The 21,323-nt window shown below is 53.8% G+C and overlaps 1 protein-coding gene across 4 annotated transcripts in view; it reads left to right on the forward strand.

Moving 5' to 3' along the window:
• Positions 1 to 7,859: 7,859 nt before the first annotated feature.
• The window catches only part of SIPA1L3 (signal induced proliferation associated 1 like 3), a 112,378-nt gene continuing 98,914 nt past the window's right edge, over positions 7,860 to 21,323 (forward strand). For 2 of the 4 annotated variants that reach the window (XM_073322303.2, XM_078850275.1), the window contains exon 1: positions 7,861 to 7,990. The gene's annotated coding sequence lies outside the window, so the exon portion shown is untranslated. Of the gene's footprint in view, positions 7,991 to 8,296; positions 8,333 to 21,323 lie in introns of those variants that run through there. The other 2 variants (XM_078850278.1, XM_078850276.1) reach the window with 2 other exon arrangements.

The raw sequence follows: 21,323 nt of genomic DNA on the forward strand, positions 1-21,323 counted from the left end.
CTCAGAGCAGCCTGGGAACTGGTGCGAATTCCCTGCTGGGATTCTCTAGCTGGAGAGCAGGTGCTGCCCAGAGAGCTTCCATGGTCAGTACGCCCTAGTGGGGTCAGGCCCCGTGCCCCATTCCCTGCCCCCCTGAGCCAGCCAGTCCCCGCCCTAGGGCTGGATGGGAGCCGGCGCCCCCCAGAGGGGACAGGCCCCGTGCCCCATTCCCTGCCCCCCCGCCCCGAGCCAGCCAGTCCCCGCCCTGGGGTTGATCCAGGGCTGGCACCCCCTAGTGGGGACAGGCCCCGTGCCCCATTTCCTGCCCCCCCTGCCCCGAGCCAGCCAGTCCCCACCCTAGGGCCGGATGGGAGCCGGCGCCCTCCAGAGGGGACAGGCCCCGTGCCCCATTCCCCACCCCCCTGAGCCAGCCAGTCCCCGCCCTAGGGCCGGATGGGAGCCGGCGCCCCCCAGAGGGGACAGGCCCCGTTCCCCGCCCCCCGAGCCGGCCGGCGCCCTGTTCGCTCTCAGCGTGAGACGTTTATTCTGGTCTCTCAGGCGCACAGAGATCTTTGTGGGTGATGCTGTTGGGCCGGGGGGTGCGGGGTGAAAGCCCCTCCCAGCAGAAGAGGACAGCACACACTAGGGGGGTCAGCGGCATCTGCCCCCTGGCTTGTGTCCTTTGGGGTCAGGTTCCCGCGCGGCCTGGGGCGGCCCGCCTGGCGCCCCCCTTTTCCGCTGGCCGCGAAGGGGCCCCGGCCTCGCTGCCGAAGCTCAGCCCAGCACCGCCGGTGTACGGGCAGGCTCGTCCCGGCCCCCCGGGGCACCATGGGCGGCCGCCTCAGGGGAGGCCTGGTTCGGGGGGCACCAGCTTCACCTGCCCACGCGGCTGTGGCCCCATGGCCGGCACCGCAGCATTGTGACATCACCCAGCTCCGACCAAAGCACCCGTGGCCGTGGAGCTATCCATCCACAAGAGAAAATAGTCCCTCTTCCCTCCCCCGCCTGCCAGAAACCAGGGAACATCATCATGTAATGCAAAAGCAAGGATCACGCTGTACTAATTAGCGCGTACTTAGGGTCATTAGGCAAGGGCTAGATTGTCAGTTTCCTGGTGTGTGTCTGTCCAGCACCTGGCGCAGTGGGGGGCCTGGCCCTGGACTGGGGTGATGCTACCGTAATACACCTAATAGCAATAGAAATGTACAGCGCCTAGCGCAGTGGGGGGTGGCTGGACCTGGGCTGGGGTGGTGCTACCGTAATACACCTAATAGCAATAGAAATGCACAGCGCCTGGCGCAGTGGGGGGGGGGCTGGACCTGGGCTGGTGCTATGTAACACACCTAATAGCAATAGAAATATACAGCGCCTGGCGCAGTGGGGGGGGCTGGACCTGGGCTGGGGTGGTGCTATGTAACACACCTGATAGCAATAGAAATGTACAGCGCCTGGCGCAGTGTGGAGGGGCTGGACCTGGGCTGGGGTGGTGCTATGTAACACACCTAATAGCAATAGAAATGTACAGCGCCTGGCGCAGTGTGGAGGGGCTGGACCTGGGCTGGGGTGGTGCTATGTAACACACCTAATAGCAATAGAAATGTACAGCGCCTGGCGCAGTGTGGAGGGGCTGGACCTGGGCTGGGGTGGTGCTATGTAACACACCTAATAGCAATAGAAATGTACAGCGCCTGGCGCAGTGTGGAGGGGCTGGACCTGGGCTGGGGTGGTGCTATGTAACACACCTAATAGCAATAGAAATGCACAGCGCCTGGCGCAGTGGGGGGCCTGGGATTCCTAGGCACCAAGATACTCTGCCTATTAATTATTAATAATTAATGTAGTTCTGTGTTAAGTACAATAGTTTATGGGCCTGTCCAGTCTCAACTAGCCCCTCCCCCCCGCAGCTCCCCATTCCTGCCAGCACCAGGACGGAGCCTCCGGTTCATTTCCTGGCGCCTGGGTCTCCCCACCCTCGCTCTGCAGTGATGGACATGGTCCTGCATGGGGCAGGGCAGCAGATGCTCCACCCAGCCTGGCCTTGCACATACCCTGTTAGCCCTGGGGCTGCCCCCTCCACCGGGGGTCGTGTCCCGTAGCTGGCCCCTCGCCACTAGGATACCTGGCCTGATGGATCGATTGGGATTCAGATGCTGACATCACGTTCTTGCCCCCAGTTCCCGATCCCGCCCCATCTCTGGGCCCCACCCCCCAGCAAGTCTCCCCCCCCCTAGGCTCCTTTGCACCCCAGACAGATCTGCTCTGGCATCTCCCGGCCGGGCATCTCCCTGGCAACAGCAAAGGGACGGCCCAACTGTGGGTACTGCTGGTTGCCCAGTGCACCCTGAGATAAAGCAGATTAACAGCAGGGGGCGCTGCACCCCCCCTCAGCCACAGCCAGGCCCCTGGGGTAGCTGCAAGGGCAAGAATCCAGGACCCACCTCCCCTGGGGTTCCAGCTGGCAGCGGAGCCAAGCCCTCGCATAGGCACAGTTTGCACCAGGGCACGGTGATTTGCACGGTCGCAGTTTACACAGCCGTGATTTCTACCTGTGCAAAGTGAGGCGGGGAGCTGGGAGCCAGGACTCCGGGGTTCTCTCCCCAGCTCTGGGAGGGGAGTGGGCTCCACTGGTTAGAACAGCGAGGGGGCTGGGGGAATAGAGACACTTCATGAACTCCAGTAGCTGCTGTTGCGTTTGGGGGCGTGGGGCGGGTGGGGAAGAAAGCATGAACACGGCCAGGCAGAGGGAGGCACTGAACCCAGCCCCCTTCGTCTCCTATGCTGTCCTGGCATTCCCCCCGGGCACTCGCTCCATGCCATGCCTGCCAGCTCGTGCAGCGGGCCGTCCGACAGGAGAGCCAGGCACAGGTCCATCCTGCTCCGCCCTGTTTGGCCTCCCAGGGGTTCCCCCCACCCCCGCCCACACTTTGGTGTAAATTAGGGATTTTTCTCCCGGTGGGTAGATTACTGCTGGGCAGCCCCCAGATGGCTCCTTCCTTCCGCTAATTACTAATTAGGCTCAGGGTAAAAGGATGAGAGGGAGGGGAGGGCGGGCAGGACTGTGTGCAGGGACTGAGCTGTCTGAGCTGTTTGTCTCTGCTAGCCTGGGGGAGTTGGGGGGGGCACCAAAATCTCTCCTTAGGCTGGATCCGACCAGAGCAGCCAAACTCCCCCCCGCCCCCATCGGCCTCTGGCACCATGGGGAGGGGGAGCAGGGCGCCGCATGCTGTCCCAGACGGCCGGATGAGCCAGGCGCGGATTAGCCGGGTTGTGCCGATTCCCAACGGCACAGACTTCCCTCTGCAATCCTTTAATGGGGGGATCCATCAGCCTGTCAGCGCCGGAGCTCAGCGGCTGGGGCGGTGCGGCGGGACCCCGCTGGGGGCTGGTCACTGGCCCAAAGCTCTGCTGTGATGCTCAGGCCCTGGCCCCTGGCTTGCACCATCGGTTAATAATGGGTTGCATGGCTGCAAAGCACGGGACAAATGCTTCCTGGGCAGCCAAAGGGAGTTCGGTGCTGAGGATGGTCCATGGGCTTTGGGTGCATCGTCCCCTTCATCCACTTAGACAAACCCCAGCCCGGGTCACTAGCTGTAGTTTGCCCTTTTACTTCATTTGATGAATGGACTTTTCACACTCGGGGGAGGGGGACAGAGCATTTTTGCTGAAACCTTGTGTTAATTTACTTATTAATCCAGTAGGACGGCAACCCCCCCCCCCCCGATCAGGACCCCTATTGTGCCAGGCGCTGCACAGACCCTGACTGCAATCTGGGCCCTCACTGTGCCAGGGGCCGCCCAGACACAGGCCTGGCACCAAAGAGCTCGCAAACTCATCACGTATCTTAAACCTGCTTTAAAAGAGGGCAATCCCCTGCCCGCTGTCCGAGCTCATGCGAACGCTGCTACGCGTGTCTGCCGGCTTGTCCCAAGAGCAGAACCAGGGCAGCTGAGGCGGCACCCCAAAACCCTTTCCAGGCTCTCCCCCCTCCTCCAGAGGATGCGCAGAGATTTTCAACCATGTCTTTCTGTAGGAGGTGTGAACCGGTGACAGGACCTCGTTTGCAGCGGTGTCATTAGCAGAGTGTCGCCAGGTCACGGAGTGAGCCTCTTTACACGCCCCAGGTCAGAGCATTTCTACTGGTTTATTAGACTGAGTGAAATCGCTGCTCCCGCATTTAACAAGCCAGGTGTGCCGAGAGGCCTAGGCAGGGGAGCAGGGGTGTGTGCAGGTGAGTGTGCTCTGGGTACTGAATGAATGGTAACCAAATCTCTAAGTATCTGTCCCCTGTCTGGTTTGCTGGGTATGTCACCGGTGCACTCATTTTTCCAGGACAGCCCCCTCCCAGATTTGGGGAACCACTGCTCTGCAGTCGGACTTGTTATCTTTCCCCAGTGAGGGGCGGTCAGTCGCCCTGCAGCTGTTAGAAGACCCAGGAGGGTTGCCAAAGAATCGCTGGGTCATAACTAGCCACTCATTTGTGGCAGCTGGTTATGACCTGCATCCCAGGTCCTTCCAGGACTGGCCACATTCACCTCATGATGTGCATAAAATCTCCTCTTTCCCCACGATTTCACCAACATTTGTCCCTGTCCAATCGCTTGCTGGTGTCTCACCCTGGGGGTATTTTTTGAGGTTCACCAGAGTGGGGGAGGGACAATTTTCAAACCGCTCGAGCCAAAGGACGCGGGTGGTGACAGTTGAGCAGGAGGCTGTGGCCAGAGGAATGGCTGGTTATGGGGAAACTCTTCCCTTGGCATTAAGTGAGGTGCAGGAAAATCCAGGGGATGCTGGTGATGTTGTTAGCCCCAAGGAGGCAGCGGCCAGGCTGCTCAGACAGCATGAAGTGGCCTGGACCATCCACCAGAGACTCCCTGGCCGTGGGCCGTGCAGCGACTTTGGGCTCCCCCTCTGAGGTACAAAAGCCTGGGGTGAGCATTGAGCCAACCCACCTGGCAGCTAGCAGTGTGCACTGGGCATCCCAACAGGTTCCCAGGACAGCTGCCTCCACCTGGGGGCGATCCTAGGAAAACCTGGACAGCCAGCAGCCATGCTCCCAGGGGCTGGGGCAGATCAGGATGTGGTGGGGGCATGCCGTGCTCTCATCCTTCTCCCATTCCCAGGGCCCACAGAGGGCCGAGCGGGAGTTAGAGCAGCCTGGGCGCTGCTCTAATTTACACCGGGGGCCAGGCAGGCCCCGGGCCACCCCCAAAGTCAGGGGGAGGGAGCGCAAAGGTAAGATCAAGGAAGGATTGTCACCTTCATCCGACGGAGGAAGAATGGGGCTCAGCAAACTGGCAGGTCAGTGCCAGGAACTGGAGCTGGTCTCCTGAGCCCCACTCCTGAGCCAGTCTCCTGAGCCCCACTCCAGGCCAGCCCTGAGGGGATCATGTCTCAGAAGGGGTGAGGAGTGGGTTCATAGACACAGGGGGCTGCCAGACAGCCCCTGCAAGCTCCTGCGGCAGACAAGACACCAGACTGGCTCTAATAACAGCAGGCCCTGGCCCTGCAGCACGGGAGCCGTGCCGGGGAGCCAGGTGCCGGCCAGCTGTTAATCCTCAGGGCGCAAAGCGATTTGCAGTAACCACAGAGATGAACGGCTTTGCTCAGCCGAAATGCTAGGTGCTTTTACCGCAGCCCCCGCCCTGGTAGCGGAATCATTCCTTCTAGCAGCAGGCTGCTCCTTGGACAACCTGTCCTCTCGGCTTGGGGAGGCAGCGTGGTCTCGTGGATGGGACTCTGGGCCTCAGGACCCCTGGGGTCTATTCCTGCCACTGTCCCTGTCCCTGTGTAGAATCATAGAATCATAGAATATCAGGGTTGGAAGGGACCCCAGAAGGTCATCTAGTCCAACCCCCTGCTCAAAGCAGGACCAATTCCCAGTGTAACTTTGGGCAAGTCCCTGTCTCTCTCTGAACCTCAGTTTCCCCTTTGTCCGTTCCGGCCGTGAGTTCTTCAGGGCAGGGACTGCTTCTGGCTCTGTGTCTGTGCAGTGCCTTCACAATGGGGCCCTGATCTCAGTCGGGGTCTTTGCAGCGCCTGGCACAATGGGGGTCCCAGTAATACCAACATTGCCAACCCCAGCAGGACTCAAGTGGTACCCTGGGCCCTCTGTCAGTCCCTGTGCCTGGGGTCAGCAGAACCCGACATCGCAGATCCCTTCCTAGGGGGCAGTGTCCCTGCACGTGGTTGCCAGGTTCAAACCGCAGCCGGACGCCTGGCTCCTGTCTACAGTAAATCCTGTTGGACGGGTTCCGCAAGCGCTTTCCCGCTGCTGAAGGAGAGCGGCAGGGAGCGGAGAACTGAGCAGATCGGCCTGAACCCAGAAAACCAAACCACGGTTCTAAGCAAAACTGTACGGGTCGGGTTTTCTCCCCAGGACCAAGAAACTGTCCTGTCTGTTGGGTCAAACCCAGTGTTTTGTTCAAACTGTCATTTTTCTCCAGTTCTCACTTTGGGTCGGCTTTGGGTGTTTCCCACTTTCTTTTTTCCAAACAGCTGAATTACAAAATGCAAAGCTGTTGAAAAGTCGGGGCGTTTCTTTGCAAAATGGCTGAATTGAAGCATTTTGACTTTTTAGAATTTTTCTCTCATATTTTTAATTTCTCGCTATTTGCCGAATTCAGCTCAAATTCGTGAAGTTTCAGAGACACAAAAATACAATTTCCACAATTTATTATTCGCCAAAGAAGTGTTGCCTGACTCTGCCTTGCCAGCAGCTGCAGCTCTGTCGCTTTCCCCGGAGCTGCTGACGAGGCAGCCAGGGTCCGGCTCACCCGGGAACCGGTTCCCAGCCGAGGCGCTTGGCCTGTGGACCCACAGCGATGGCTCGGTTGGGATTTGGTCACCTCAGGTCCCCCTGGAACTGGATCAGAATGGCCCGTTTCCTGCCTGCTTTGCACTGGAGTGTGACCGCAGGTGTGTGTTAACCCCTCCCCCGCTCGCCCCACGTACCCAGTGGGGGTTAACCCCTCCCCCGCTCGCCCCACGTACCCAGTGGGGGTTAACCCCCAGTGATTACCTGGAGCAAGTCGGGGAGGGGTTATCCCCCACTGGGTACGTGGGGCGAGCGGGGGAGGGGTATCCCCCACTGGGTACGTGGGGCGAGCGGGGGAGGGGTTATCCCCCACTGGGTACGTGGGGCGAGCGGGGGAGGGGTTAACCCCCACTGGGTACGTGGGGCGAGCGGGGGAGGGGTATCCCCCACTGGGTACGTGGGGCAAGCGGGGGAGGGGTTATCCCCCACTGGGTACGTGGGGCGAGCGGGGGAGGGGTTAACCCCCACTGGGTACGTGGGGCGAGCGGGGGAGGGGTTAACCCCCACTGGGTACGTGGGGCGAGCGGGGGAGGGGTTAACCCCCACTGGGTACGTGGGGAGAGCGGGGGAGGGGTTATCCCCCACTGGGTACGTGGGGCGAGTGGGGGAGGGGTTAACCCCCACTGGGTACGTGGGGCGAGCAGGGGAGGGGTTAACCCCCACTGGGTACGTGGGGCGAGCGGGGGAGGGGTTAACCCCCACTGGGTACGTGGGGCGAGCGGGGGAGGGGTTAACCCCCAGTGATTACCTGGAGCGAGTGGGGGAGGGGTTAACCCCCATTGTCTATATGGGGTGAATGGAGGGGTTAACCCCTCCCCCACTCGCTCCAGGTAATCACTGGGGGTTAACCCCTCCCCCGCTCGCCCCATATACCCAATGGGGTTGCCCGCCCTGCGCTGTGGGGGGGGAGGCTCAATGGGGTGCGTGGCCCTTTAAGGCCGGAGAGGGGCGGGGCCAGCTCCCTCCGGACGGGCAGCTCCCTCTAGCGGTGGGAGGTGCTGGGGGGGCGGAGCCGGTCCCTCGCTTCAGCCCCGCCCACTCCCCGCCCGGCCCCGCCCACGCGGCGAGTGAGAGCACCTCCCCGCCGGCTGGGCCCCTCCCCCGCCGTGTCCTCGCGCCCGGCCGGCTCAGGTCCGGGGTGTCCGCGCGCCGCTGCCCCGCTCCCATTGGCCCCTGGCCGCGCGCCGCTGCTGACCGGTGAGTGCCCGCGCGCCGCGGCCGTTGGGCTTCCCCTCCGCGCGCGGCCGGCGTTTGAGCGGAGGGGGTGCTGCCCCCGGTGCGGGGTGGGGGGGCGGCCCCGTGTGTCCATCGCGGGGGGGGGGGGCGCTGCTCCGAGCCGCTTCCTGAACCCCCTGCGGGCAGCTGCGGAGCGGCGCGGGGGCTGCTGGGAGCTGTAGTTTCCGGGCGCCCGGGCGGCCGTAGCGCAAGGCGGGGGTGGTCGGCCGCGCGGACTACAGCTCCCAGCAGCCCCCGCGCGGCCAGCGGCTGCCCCGCGGGAGGGGGTCGTTCGGGGGGCTCCGGCTGTCCCGTGCGAGAGGGGTAAGGTGGGGGGGGGCTCCGGCTGCCCAGGGCTGTGGGGGGGCCATCAGGCCGGGGGGGTCATTGCACTCTGCTTGAGGAGCGTGGGGGGGCGGTTGGTGGGGGGCTCCTGCTCCCCATGGGGGGGGTCATTGCACTCTGCTTGAGGAGCCTGGGGGGGCGGGATGGTGGGGGGCTCCTGCTCCCATGGGGGGGTCATTGCACTCTGCTTGAGGAGCCTTGGGGGGGCGGGATGGTGGGGGGCTCCTGCTCCCCATGGGGGGGGTCATTGCACTCTGCTTGAGGAGCCTGGGGGGGCGGGATGGTGGGGGGTTCCTGCGCCCCATGGGGGGTCATTACACTCTGCTTGAGGAGCCTGGGGGGGCGGGATGGTGGGGGGTTCCTGCGCCCCATGGGGGGGTCATTGCACTCTGCTTGAGGAGCCTTGGGGGGGCGGGATGGTGGGGGGTTCCTGCGCCCCATGGGGGGTCATTACACTCTGCTTGAAGAGCCTTGGGGGGGGCGGGATGGTGGGGAGCTCTGGCTGACCCATGGGGGGGTCATTGCACTCTGCATGAGGAGCCTTTGGGGGGGAGCTGGGATGGTGGGGAGCTCCTGCGCCCTGTGAGGGGGTCATTGCACTCTGCTTGAGGAGCCTTTGGGGGGGGCCGGGATGGGGGGGCTCCTGCTCCCTGTGAGGGGGTCATTGCACTCTGCTTGAGGAGCCTTTGGGGGGGGCCGGGATGGGGGGGCTCCTGCGCCCCATGGGGGGGTCATTGCACTCTGCTTGAGGAGCCTTTGGGGGGGGGGCCGGGATGGTGGGGAGCTGCTGCGCCCTGTGAGGGGGTCATTGCACGCAGCTCACGTCCCTGGGCTGCAGACGGGGAGCTGAGCGCAGGGCAGCGCAGCGTTTGCCCAAGTCACACTGACAGAGCCTGCAGCCAAGGCAGCCCCCTCCTCGCTGGGCCCTGCTGAGCTGGCGGGTTCACCCTTCGGGATTGCGGGGGCTGGGGCACGGGACCATTTCAAAGGTCACAAGCCGGAGGTGGCAATGTTAATGTAGCTGGAGTAAAAAGGTGAGAGCGTCCAGTTTGTGACACAGCCCCCTCACCCCCCCAGCTGCAATGTTTGCCCAATTCATTAGTAGCCTCTGCAGGAGTCCTTGGACCTAACTCAGAATTGTGGCGACAATCGACTATTCAGCTAGTGGGGATGTTGCCTGTGAAAACAGTCATGTTTTTGGTGGTTTTTGCTTTTTAAACCCAGCCCTGATGCCAGAGGGGAAAGACTGGGGTGCACAGTGCTACGCCTTGCACTAAATGCAAATGGTCATTGCGCTCCTGTATTGTGTTACAGGCATGCAGAGTGGGGAGGCAGACACACAAATGGTTAGCTGTGGTATAGACTTCCCAAGACTTGGCTTTGCTTCCAGGCTATGGCAAGTTATTTGAATTAACTTCTCCCCTGCAATTAAAGTGTTTTCCTATTTCACATCAGTTTTGCCTGAGCCTTGCTGTATAAAATTAGTGCTGTGCAGAGCTCGGGTTAAAGCTTGAAAGAACTGGTGGTAGCTTAACCCTGTGATGTGAATAACACTGAATGGCTCAATAAGTCAGTGGGGTATAATATAAGTGGGCCAAAGCACCATGAATGTATTTCACATTAACAAGTGCTTTATTCAGGCCTGTCCGAATGAGGGTGCGTATTAGATGCTTACCTTCCAGATGACGTTAGAGTTTCATCTCCTGACTTTCTGTGGGTGGGGGGTGTATTTGGTCTTGCTAGCCATTCTTTTAAAAACAGCTCTGCCTGTGCAACTGAAATAATTTTCCACGTGTGACAGGAATCAAAGGGCCAGTGTTGTAAGAGGAGCTGAATCAGCTAAATGGAAGCAGAACAGACAAAATGACATTAAATAGGAAGATGTTAAACTTGCTAGCTTTGCCTGGAGGTATTGGCTCCATTATGCTGTGTAAGTAACAGCTGCAATATGAATAAAAGCGGGGAGGGGGATCAGACAGCATAAGCCAGCAGCAGGATTTATGGTATTAGGGGCAGGGGGCTGTCAGATGCAGGCTTAATATCACCCTTTTGTTTTTACAGACATGTCCATGCCCTCCAGACTCTCACAAGGGGGAGTTAAGTGGCTCTCCCAGTGCTGTGATAGCATGGAGCTGGGGATTAAATGAGATCTGAAGGTAGCCTGCGGTTCCAAGGAACTGCACTGATAGAGTGCAGCCATGCAAGGCAGAGATCCTGAAAGACATTCATGTGTTTATGGAAACTATATAGATCAAAGAGTACTAGAGATGAAATTGCTGTCCAATCTTTATAGACCTGAAGTAGGAAGCAGCATGCCCAGTAAGTGTCCTCATGATTGGGCCCCTACTTTGCAACTTCTTGCAGTAGAAATCAAATCTTGTACGTGTGTTGTCTGCTTAGTATGTCCAGATCTGAACTGGCTTTCATTGATGTCAATGGAAATATTCTCACTGCATCAAGATCAGATCCTCTCTGCCTAAGTAATACAAAGTTTCTCAGTTTCTGCAAACAGAATTTATAGCAGAATCCATCCCTCCCATTTGAACATTAGACAGTGCATTTCACTTCCTTTGTGGTGGAAACTTTCAGTCTTACCCATCCTGATACTCAAACACCTGTGTGGTTCTTCTAAAGCTTCCTGGAGTAGTAGTGAAGGTTTCAGAAGTGCAGATAATGCTAGAAGGGCAGCAATGTTGTTTTCCCAGAAAACGATTGTTCAGATCTATACATGAAAATAAAAGGGCTATAGAGGATAGCCAGGAACTGGAATTATATCTTGCATTTCTGAGTTGCAAAACGAGAGTAGTCTGTTCTCCAACTGATGGCTGGTGGATTTACATATACAATTCTCATTAACATTAATGGGAACAGCTGTACATCAATGTCTCATTTATTCATTTTATTAAGTGTCCTGTCAAATCAGATCATCCCCCAAATTACCTTTAAAAAAAATTGGCTTTCAGAAAAATCCAGAGACCAATGGAAGTGTAGTACATCATATTTTTAAAAATCCTCCCAACGCTTCTAGCAGTTGTTTTCAAACAAACATCCCTGCAGACCAAACACTGCAGCCCTGAGCGCTTCAAAGTGAAACCTACATCTTTGTTTTCTATTGTCCAAAGCAATCAGTAAATAGAACTTAATCTTTGTATTCTAGTAATCTGGAGCAGTGGGAGCAATTTAGGTAGGAAAGTGTGTCCCTTTCAATGAAATATGGCTGCCTCTAAGGATTTATTCTGGGGTAACATAAAACCACTTGATGAAAACCACAATAAGAAAAGGAGGACTTGTGGCACCTTAGAGACTAACCAATTTATTTGAGCATAAGCTTTCGTGAGCTACAGCTCACTTCATCGGATGCATTCCATGTAGTGAGCTGTAGCTCAGGAAAGCTTATGCTCAAATAAATTGGTTAGTCTCTAAGGTGCCACAAGTCCTCCTGTTCTTTTCGCGGATACAGACTAACACGGCTGCTACTCTGAAACTTGATGAAAACCGTTTCTGGAAATACATTCTCCTTGGATGCAGTCACCTTTGTTAGTGGAAGTGTATCTTTACACTGAACTTGGCTCTAGTGGAAAAGTGCCTGGCTCGCGAGTGAATCCTCTCTCTCCATAGAATAGGTACCATGTAGGCAGAGCCAGCGTGACATTCTGAACCGTGCTGCTCTCATGCTAGCATGCTTGTGCCTCATTCTGTCTGGAAGAGCCATCCTTTGGGATGAAAGGGCAAATCATATTGGTGTCTTAATGCCGTGCTGAGTCTGACAAACATTGCACGGCAGTTTTGGTGACATGGTCGCAAACCTGCTGGGAATTGGGTTAGGACCTCCCCCAACTCGTTTCGCACAGCCATCGGATGATGGATGACTTCTGGTTGTTAATTCTGCTTGGCTGGATCTGAATCAGTGACCTGGAGACTGTGGGAGTGGTGCTCAACAGCCTGTTTTGGTAATGAGCAAATTGCTTTAATATGACACTTTTTGGAAGAGGATATATGTGCTGCTTTAAATTCTAGAATCCTGCAGAACGTGAGCTTAATGCTGGAGTCTGAGTGTCCCCTTGCGAATCAGGCTGAGCCGAAATAATAACGGTGCATTTGTGCCATACTCCTAGCCGCGTTTTGGAGTAATCTGACCTGCGGCAGCTAATGTGCTGTGGCGCTGTTTGTTTAGTCCTGACAGCTTTCACACTTGTCTCCCAGTTTTGAACATTGGGCTGATACTTGTTTTCACACATGCCATTCAGCCCTCCTGCCTTATCCCCTTTTCTCTGCAGGGCTGTGTTTCAACAGGCTGCATCAGAAACCCCTCCAGAGGTGCACTGTTGAGGTGCCGACTTGTTTTCAATTCCATAACAACACTTGCCTCGTCCGCTGACCTGTTTGCGCAGGCACCAAAAGAACAGTGAGCCCGGCTGTTTACTAACTAACGCTGTTACAGATGGTGGGGGCTGAGAATGTGCGGAGGCAAGTAAAAAGGCTCCTATCTTGGTTACGGTTATACGAAAGGGGAAAAGAAAGCTGAGCCATCTGAATGAACTCTGCCTCTGTAGTACTGAAATGGTGATGGAGGTTGGTTGTCGCTCTGCCATCAGTTATACGCCTGCCTGTTGACGTTATCCTTAGTCTATACTTTCCACTAGTCTTAATTTTTCTGCTGCAGTAGTGCCTTGAGCAGAGTCCTGGTGTGCAAGGCACAGTGCACACACCCAGCCTGCTCTACAATAGCTATTTTAGTGAGGGGGTGGATTTCTTTATCAATGTAGTTACACTGGGACATCCCACAGTGTGGGTGCAGCTCTATCAGGATAAAGGTACCTTACGCTGCTATCGCTTATTCCCCTTCCTGTCAGAGAATAAACTATTCTGGTATAAGCACTTTTGGATGGATAGAACTGCGTCCATAGGTGTAGTTTGACGTTTCCCTTGGGGAGGGGCTTAATACTATTTATAATAGGTATAGCTCTAATTTCTGGATTTACCAATTGTTAGTGGTACTTAAATTACAGTGTACTTGAAATTACAAATACTGTTTACGTTCATTATTTAATCACCTTAGTTTTTGTTTTAACTTAATTATTCGCCATGTTTACTAGCTACCATTTAAAAATCAACATTGGCATAAAAATAAACAGAACCAAGCACTTTCATGTAACTATGAATCACGCCTCCCTGGTTTGAGAGATACACAAACTTGTGATGCACACACCAAACCAATCCATCGCTAAAACCTGTCCTCTTTGCCCTGTGCCTAAGCATGCTCCACTCCCATTCAACCTTCTCTGGTCAGTCAATGCTCAACGCTGCCCAGCACTTGGGATGCACCTCAGAGCTTGTACTCACTTGCTACAGTGTTACCGGTGCTGATTAGAAAGTGGCCCCTATGTCTAGACAACTGTGTTTCTGGGGCAAGTCTCTTATTTTATATGCTAGTAAAACTGAAACGACCCCAAGCTGGAGCTCTGCTGTGAGGGTCAGGAGCTGCTCTTAGGCAGCCCATGTGGGGAAACTGATCTGGACACACAGCGCCTGGCATTGCTGCTCACGCCCCGAACGTTCCTCTGTAGGGAGGAAGCAGGGCCAAATAGAAGGGCGAAATCTGGCCCCTTCCCATGCGTCACCTCTGTGATGTATCCAGTTTGGGGGAGGGGGGGACAATGCCCCCCATAGCTCCTGTCAGTGTAGGTAATCCACCTCTCTGACAGGTGGTCGCTGTGTTGGTGGGAGAAGCTCTCTCTCCTTGACCTAGTGCTGTCTACACAAGTGGTTATGTTGGTATAACTATGTCACTTGGGGTGGGTTTTTCACACCCTTCCCTTCTCTGTCCCTCAGGGTTTGGCTACACTACAAAGAAAAAAACCCTGAGGCAGCATGTCTCAGAGCCTGGCTCAAATGACCGGGGCTTGCAGGGCTTGTGCTGTGGGGCTAAAAATAGTAGCGTAGACATTCTTGCTCAGGCTGGATCCTGGGCTCAGGAAAGGCCCCCCACCCCTTGCTGGGTTCCAGAGCCCGGGCTCCAGCTTGGGTGGGAATGTCTACACTACATCTTTAGCCCTGTTGTGTGAGCCCGAGTCAGTTGACCTGGTTCTGAGATTTCCTGCTATAGGGTGTTTTTTGTTGGGTGTTTTTTTGCAGTGTAGATGTACCCTCAGTTTTCCTGCCTGTTACATGGGGAACAGGACCCACCTCGGCAGCAGCTGGGAGGCCAAACTCTTTCTGTATGCAATGCTTTGGCATCCTTGAATGGTTGATGCTGTTGCATGTTGGGTGGATGGGGTTACTTAACCATTCCCAAACTCTGTGATATTTCTAGAGCCCCTTTTAATGTTGTTACCCTAAAATTAACTGGCCCATATCTTTTCCTATTGCCATGGACTTATGTTTTGTTTTTATTTTTCTTTGAATTCAGAGTTTCCTCAAGTTTTGACCCAGCGGACGATGGCACTCCTGCACCTATAGGATATTCATTTAGTGAGCATTTTAGGAAACCCCTTTTGTGAGCTGGCTGATGCACTAAAATGCCCATCAACTGAGTCTACGTAGCTTCTTACCAAGTGTACGCTGCATTGAGAAATTCTTGCTTTTTGCTTGGGCTCTGAGCCTCAATTTTATTTCAGATTTTTTCTAATGACGGGGGGGGGGGGGTGTCAGTGATTTCCAAACCCTGTTAAAAAGTGGTTTCCCTGCTGTGGGAAATCTAGAATATTCTGCATTTCATTCTGACACAGAACACTTTTTTGGTAAAATTTTGGAGTTTCCCATGGAGATCACAGTTCTAGCCAGAATCTAGCCAGTTACTGTGCCACAGGGGAAACCCTGGATGTGTAGGTCTGTATGTAGCCAATTCCACGGAAGGAAGTGCAGTCCAAACGCTTTGGCCTTGGCCCCTTGGTAATGCAGAGGTAAAAGGCTCTCTTTGCTGACGTTCTCTAGTTTAGTTTCCAGGCCGTGCTCTTCCCACCAGTGTGACGTGTGATAGCCCAGCACACCTACCAGGAAAAGCCATTGTTGCCTGGTAAGCTCTTCTCTGGAATGTTCTGCCTGTTCAAACTTTCAGACACTGATCCCTGCCGAATAGTCACAAACTCAACAGGAACCGTTACTTGGGATTACCACCAGGGTTCTAATCCAGTCACTTTACACTGTTCCTTTGGAAATAGCTGCCTTTTGAAACCTGTTTTTGGGGTTCCCTCTGTGTTCTGTTGATCGGAATTGGTTACAGACTTACGGTATGTCGTCCATCCAGAGAGCCCACATGTTAACAAATGCCCTGTTGAGACTGGTGCTGCCAGGCGTTGCACTGCCTGGGTAGCAAAAACACTTCTCTCATGTACTTGGGAGCTTATCGCTTGCTGTTCCTTTGAGGTTTTTTCTGACTCTATCGTACGGGCTTCTTTCTAAAACATAAAAATGAAACCTTGCTAGTTCGCTTTGTGAAGAAGCTGCTGTTCAAACAAAGTCTGTTTTCCTTAATGTACCTATTGCACAATAAGAATGCGTTAGGATAATGGATCAGCTAATCTTACCAGCCTCTAACACCACATACCTGCTATAACAACAGAAGTCTCAGTATATTTGTATAGTGGCTTAGTATACAGGTGGTGAAGTCTCAAATGTAATTGGTCCCTGCCCTGAAGAGCTTGTCTTCTGTAAGCACACCATGCTGACAGGCAGGGCATGGGGAGTCAGGAGACCTAGGTTCTAGTCCCAGCTCTGTTAAATGATCCATGGGGCGCCCTTGGGCATGTCCCTTAACCACTCTGAGTCTCAGCTCTCCATCTGTAAAATGAAGATAACAATTCTTCCTTTGACTTGTCTGTTTAGACTGTAAGATCTCTGAGGCAGGGACTGTCTCTTACCTTGTATACACATGATGCCTAGCATAATGGGGCCCCGATCCCATCTGGGGCCTGTAGGTGGTACTTTAATACAAATAATAAGATATTGGAACAGGCTCCCACTCACTTGTATGTGTGCCTATTCCATTCATCTACTGCTATCTTATGTGCCTGCACGCCTCTTTGAGACCAGATTGGCAATTCAGTCGGCACTGCCTTGTCACGTGGGAGAGCTCCTAAGAAATGAGGGGTATGAGGTAGCTGAAATAAACATAACCTTAAATCAACAAAACCTTGCACTCCATCCTTCACTAGCCCCATTGTGCACGTTGCAGCTCATGCTGTTTGCTGAGCCAGAGATTCTCCTTGCTTTCTTGAAACTCTGCGATACCTCTATGAAATATTTCTGCATGCACTCTACCTTCCATGGTGTTCAGTTTAATGTAGACTAATGCGGTTGGCTGACTGTCTTTTTTCCTATGTGTTGTGTGTGGGGGAGGGAGTGGACATCAGCCTCTCTCTCTCTCAATTGGTATTCTGTTAGTGGAAGTACACTCGGGAACGTAGGCATTAGCAGGCAGCCCATGGCTCAGAGTTCTCTGACAATTTAATAGGCAGTATTTCTTATCCTGGAGATGGACAGATTTTAATTAAATGGCGAACTAGAGGAACAAGGTTATTTAATAGACGACATTTCCTCATCTGCTTCTGTCTTGTGCCATCATCAGTTGACTCCCATAAGAAAAAATATCTAAGGGAAGGTTTCCCCTGGCTTTAACAAGGCGAGGTCAGTGTGCCCCTCTCACACCTCCGAAACAGTGTGGCTGAGTTTTTCAAATGGGTCTAACTCCCACTGAACTTCATATTTCTAAAATATCTGCTCTAGCTCACCTTCAAGGTATGGGCAGGTTGCAAGAATCCGTGAGTGTAGGTCTCTGGTCTGGGTTATGCAGGAGCCCAGGCTAGGTGGTCATAATGGTCCCTTTTGGCTTTCAAAATCTATGCAACTCAGGCCAAAGCCTATTGAGCATCTAGATTAGTTGCTGCATTTCCTCCTCCAGGGCCAGGAGCTGCTGCTGTTCAAGGAATCTTAAAATTACAGTAATTGGATATTCCAGTTGATCTGCCTCCAGAATTGGACAAGTATGAATCTGCCCATAGTTACAAACCAGTTGATGTATGTTGTTTTTAATTTAGTTTGACACCCAACATGAATGCTGGGTTATCTCCAATTACACTGTCTCCATCAGATAAATAGATGGAGGTCTAGTTTTCTAATCCCAGGCTCAGTTTGAAGAAATATGAATGAATAGCCTCTGGGCTGTGTTGTGCCTCTCTGCGGAGTGGGTGCGATGTCCTTTCCCAGTGTTCTCCTGATTGGCCTGAATTATGGCTTTCTTCCTTATTGTAGCTCTGATGTTTGACCATCTGTTTGATGTATTTTCTTTTATAAGAAGAAAATTAATGGCATCCTGATTGCTCAGCAGTGGGGATTATTTGGCTTTAACCAACCCTAATTAATCTCAAAATCATGAACCTTTTAGTTTAATTACCTTGCTAATTCTCTGTTTGGAGGCTGCAGTATTAGCTGTTGACTGTGGTTTTTATTCTGGGTTGGCTTTTACCTGCATCTGACTTTTGCCAGCTGGTGCACCGCCCCCCTCACCCCCTTTGTGTCTGTATGCAAAGCTCAGGTCAGACTTCAGGCAGCAGCATTCATACCCAGAAAAATTAAAGGCATATAAAAGAGCTTTGTCAGGCAGATTTCCTTCTTGGCGTGTCTGGTCTGCGTTGCCCCAGGTACTCTGGCTCTGGGTGAACCCAGGACATGGCTGAGCTGGTGAGGAAGTGAATGGGAGCTCTGCTGCAGACAAAACAGGGCTGGGATTCGGGCCACCTGAGTTCTTAGTCTCTTCACTCCCCTTTTAAAATGAGGCGAGAACCATGTCAGAGTCAGTTGTGTAGCTTCATTGAGAAGCACTTTGAGATTCAAGGAAGAAAAGTCTTTATGTTCCTATAAAGTCTTTACACTAGTGTTTAAGGCAGGAGTAAATCTGTGCCTTTTAAATCTGACAGGCACATCTTACTTCCTTGGATATAACAGTTTCAAAAGATTCTACAAGAAACTGCCCTTTGGTGCTTCATGGATATTCTAGTAATTTTTACTGGCAGCTGCAAATTTGCTCTGTTTTTATGGACTCTGAAATATAGTTATAAGCATCCACCCCATCTGCTGGGTGCCCATCCCATGGCTAAAATACCCCATAATACAAAAAGACCCTAAGGACTCTGGTCGCTGAGCTTCGGTACCAGCTAAGGAGCAGCTTCAAGCTGCGTCTGCATCAGGAACAGCGGTGCTGTCAACAGGGCACCTAGTGCTGGCACTGACCTCAATACCTACACCTTCGGCGCCTCTTACTCCAACAGGCTGTGACAGGGTGCGACTCACCACTCCAGTTCCTCCTGCTGGCTGTCACCGGGATTAGCTTTTCTTGCCAGTGCACCCTCTTCTGGCAGTGCCTTGCCACCATCACTTCTGCTCTGGGAAGCATGTCACTCCCAGGACCTCTTCAGTGACACAGCCCTCCAGCCATGTTACGCTCTGGGTTTCCCGCTTCTGGGGGCTCTGCAATATCTGTCCGGCCACTTCTGCAGGGGTATGGGGGGACCCGGGCCACCCACTACTCTGGATCTCGGCTCAGGGACCCTGTAGATGGCCACCACTTGCTGCGTCCCCTCCGAGTCCTCTGTAGATCTCCCTGGGCCACTTCCCTGCAGCCCCAGCACCCTCTTTGCCCTTGCCTCAGCCTGCAGATCTCTGCAGCCCACCAGGAGCTGCCTTTAGCTCCCTGGGTCTCTGCCAGCAGCACTGCTCGGTCCAGGGAGTTTGCTGCCTTCAGTCTGCAAGACAGCCAGTCCTCCCTCCTCAAGCTCCAGGGAGTGACTGACTGAAGCTGCTCTGCAGCCCTTCTTATATGGGCCAGCCCGGCCCTGATTGGCTGCTCCTCACAGCCCCTCTCTGATTGGCTGCCTCCTGTGCAGCCTCCCAAGGGCTTTATTAACCCCTTAGAGCCCAATGTGGGGCAAGTGCCCCATCACACAGGCCATTCGTAGTAACGACCTTCTTGGTACCGAGTGCCTTCAAGGCGTTGGTGCTTCCTGAGAGGCTGCTATTAACACCTGCAGTGAGGATTCACCCTTTGATAGCAGCTGCTGGCTGGACACTGGTGCTGAATGGTTCTGAAGCACAGGTAAGGGAGCTCCCTATAACACATCCAGCAACCCCTACAGAAACTCAAAGATAAAGTCTTCCACTCCACTTCTGAGGGTAGTAGGAGAGCTGCTCCTGGATGCTGTCCAGGATCCCATTCTGCTTATGGCTCCATCTCATCTGAGAGGGATTCTAGGTCCTTTTACTCTTGCAGGCAAAGGGTGTTGGAGGGAGACAATCCCTTTGGTACCCCACAGTGGCACCCTGCTCCTATCTCCTAAAGCTCTCAACCCTGGGCAGATTGGATCTTGTAGGGGTTATACCTGACAGAGACCCTTCTCCATGGCTCCTTCAAGAGTAACTCCAGTAAGATCCTGTAGGGTGCAGCACCATCATCAGCCCCAAAGACCTTGCGCCAAGTCTGAGCAACTGCCACCATCAGCTGGCAGAACTCATTCCAGCTGCTCTCTCTCCTTCATGGCCCAGTGAAGTCATGGCTCCCTTCTGACAAAAAGAAAACTCTTCAAGACTTGACTCGAAGGCTGGCAGATGCTCTGGAAATCCCTTTTGAAATCCCATAAGCTTCTGGATATTCTCCACTCCTTGATGCCAGAGAGGTTGGCAATGCCAATCAACTAGGGTTTGCTGGCCAAGCACAACACCTGTGGCTGATGCCAGCACCAGCTCCTTGTACATTCAGGAAAGCTGACAAATGGTATCAGGTACCTTCATCTAGTTTTGAATGTTTTTACACACGTCCAGTGCTTGGTTCGCTGGTTGCAACAGCTACACAAGTAGGATCTAGACAACGGGGAGCCAAGACAGTGCCTACAGAGAGAGAACTTAAACGTCTGGACTTGTTCTGGAGAAAGGATTACTCCTGCCAGACTCCAGCTCAGAATTGCCAGCTACCAGGCATTATTGTCTAGGTATGACTACCTTCACTGGCATAAGGTGAGCGAGTTTGCGAACAAGCGCCATCAGGAATCTAGAGATGAGCATAAATGCCTAGGAGCAGCTAGTGGCACGAACCTCCCTCCAGGCAGCGACTGATGCCTCCGATATCGCTGCAAGATCTGTGGCAACTTCTGTTGTAATGAGAGAGGTCACCGTGTCTACAATCTTTGGGAATCCCCAGGGAGGTGCAGAACACAACTGGTGGTACTGAGCTGTTCAGCAATAAAACAGAGGAGGGGGTGTTCCTTGAAGGACTCCTGGGCCTCTGTGTTCTCTAGGTATTTAGACTCCACAGCCTAGAAGAAGACTGGGTAGATAGCAGACACGTTGTAGGCAGGTTCCTCAACAGCTTTTGGAATTTCATAGAAACAGCAGTTTCATAAACGAAGCCCCTCAGCTTCTTCCTCGCCAGTTGGACAGTGTGGTTGAGGACCACATGACTCACTTCTGAATCCACCCTTTTTCTACCTCATTTGGAGACCGGTTATTTTATTGTCTGGGCCACTGGGTGCGGGAAATAATTGAGGTGGGACATTGGCTCCAGTTCCAGAGTCCCCCAGCCCTCTTCCCTGTCCTCCTGCAAGTCCCCTCTCATGAGAGCCTATCGCAACAGGAAGTGGACTCACTTCTGTCTCTTGGGGTGACAGAAGAGTTTCTGCCTCCATTCAGGGGTAAGGGTTTTTCGTCTCATTTTCTAATTCTTCAGAAAGAAAGGAGAGCGATGCCCAGTTCTTCCTTCATTTGTCTGAGAGCCAGGGCTTCCCCCGCTTCTGGAGCAGCAGTTCTGCTGCTTTCTGTGTTTTGTTTCAGTGGCAAGTATGTCATGGAAGGCCCCACCATACGTTGTCTTCCATAGGACAAAGTTACCGTACAGGCCTATCCGACATTTTTACCTAATGGGATCTTTGACTTCCCTCTAAAAGAGATGGAACATTTACCAGTGTTCTTCTGTAAACCACACACC

This window comes from Lepidochelys kempii, chromosome 23 (assembly GCF_965140285.1).
Source record: "Lepidochelys kempii isolate rLepKem1 chromosome 23, rLepKem1.hap1, whole genome shotgun sequence".
Lineage (NCBI taxonomy): Eukaryota > Metazoa > Chordata > Testudines > Cheloniidae > Lepidochelys > Lepidochelys kempii.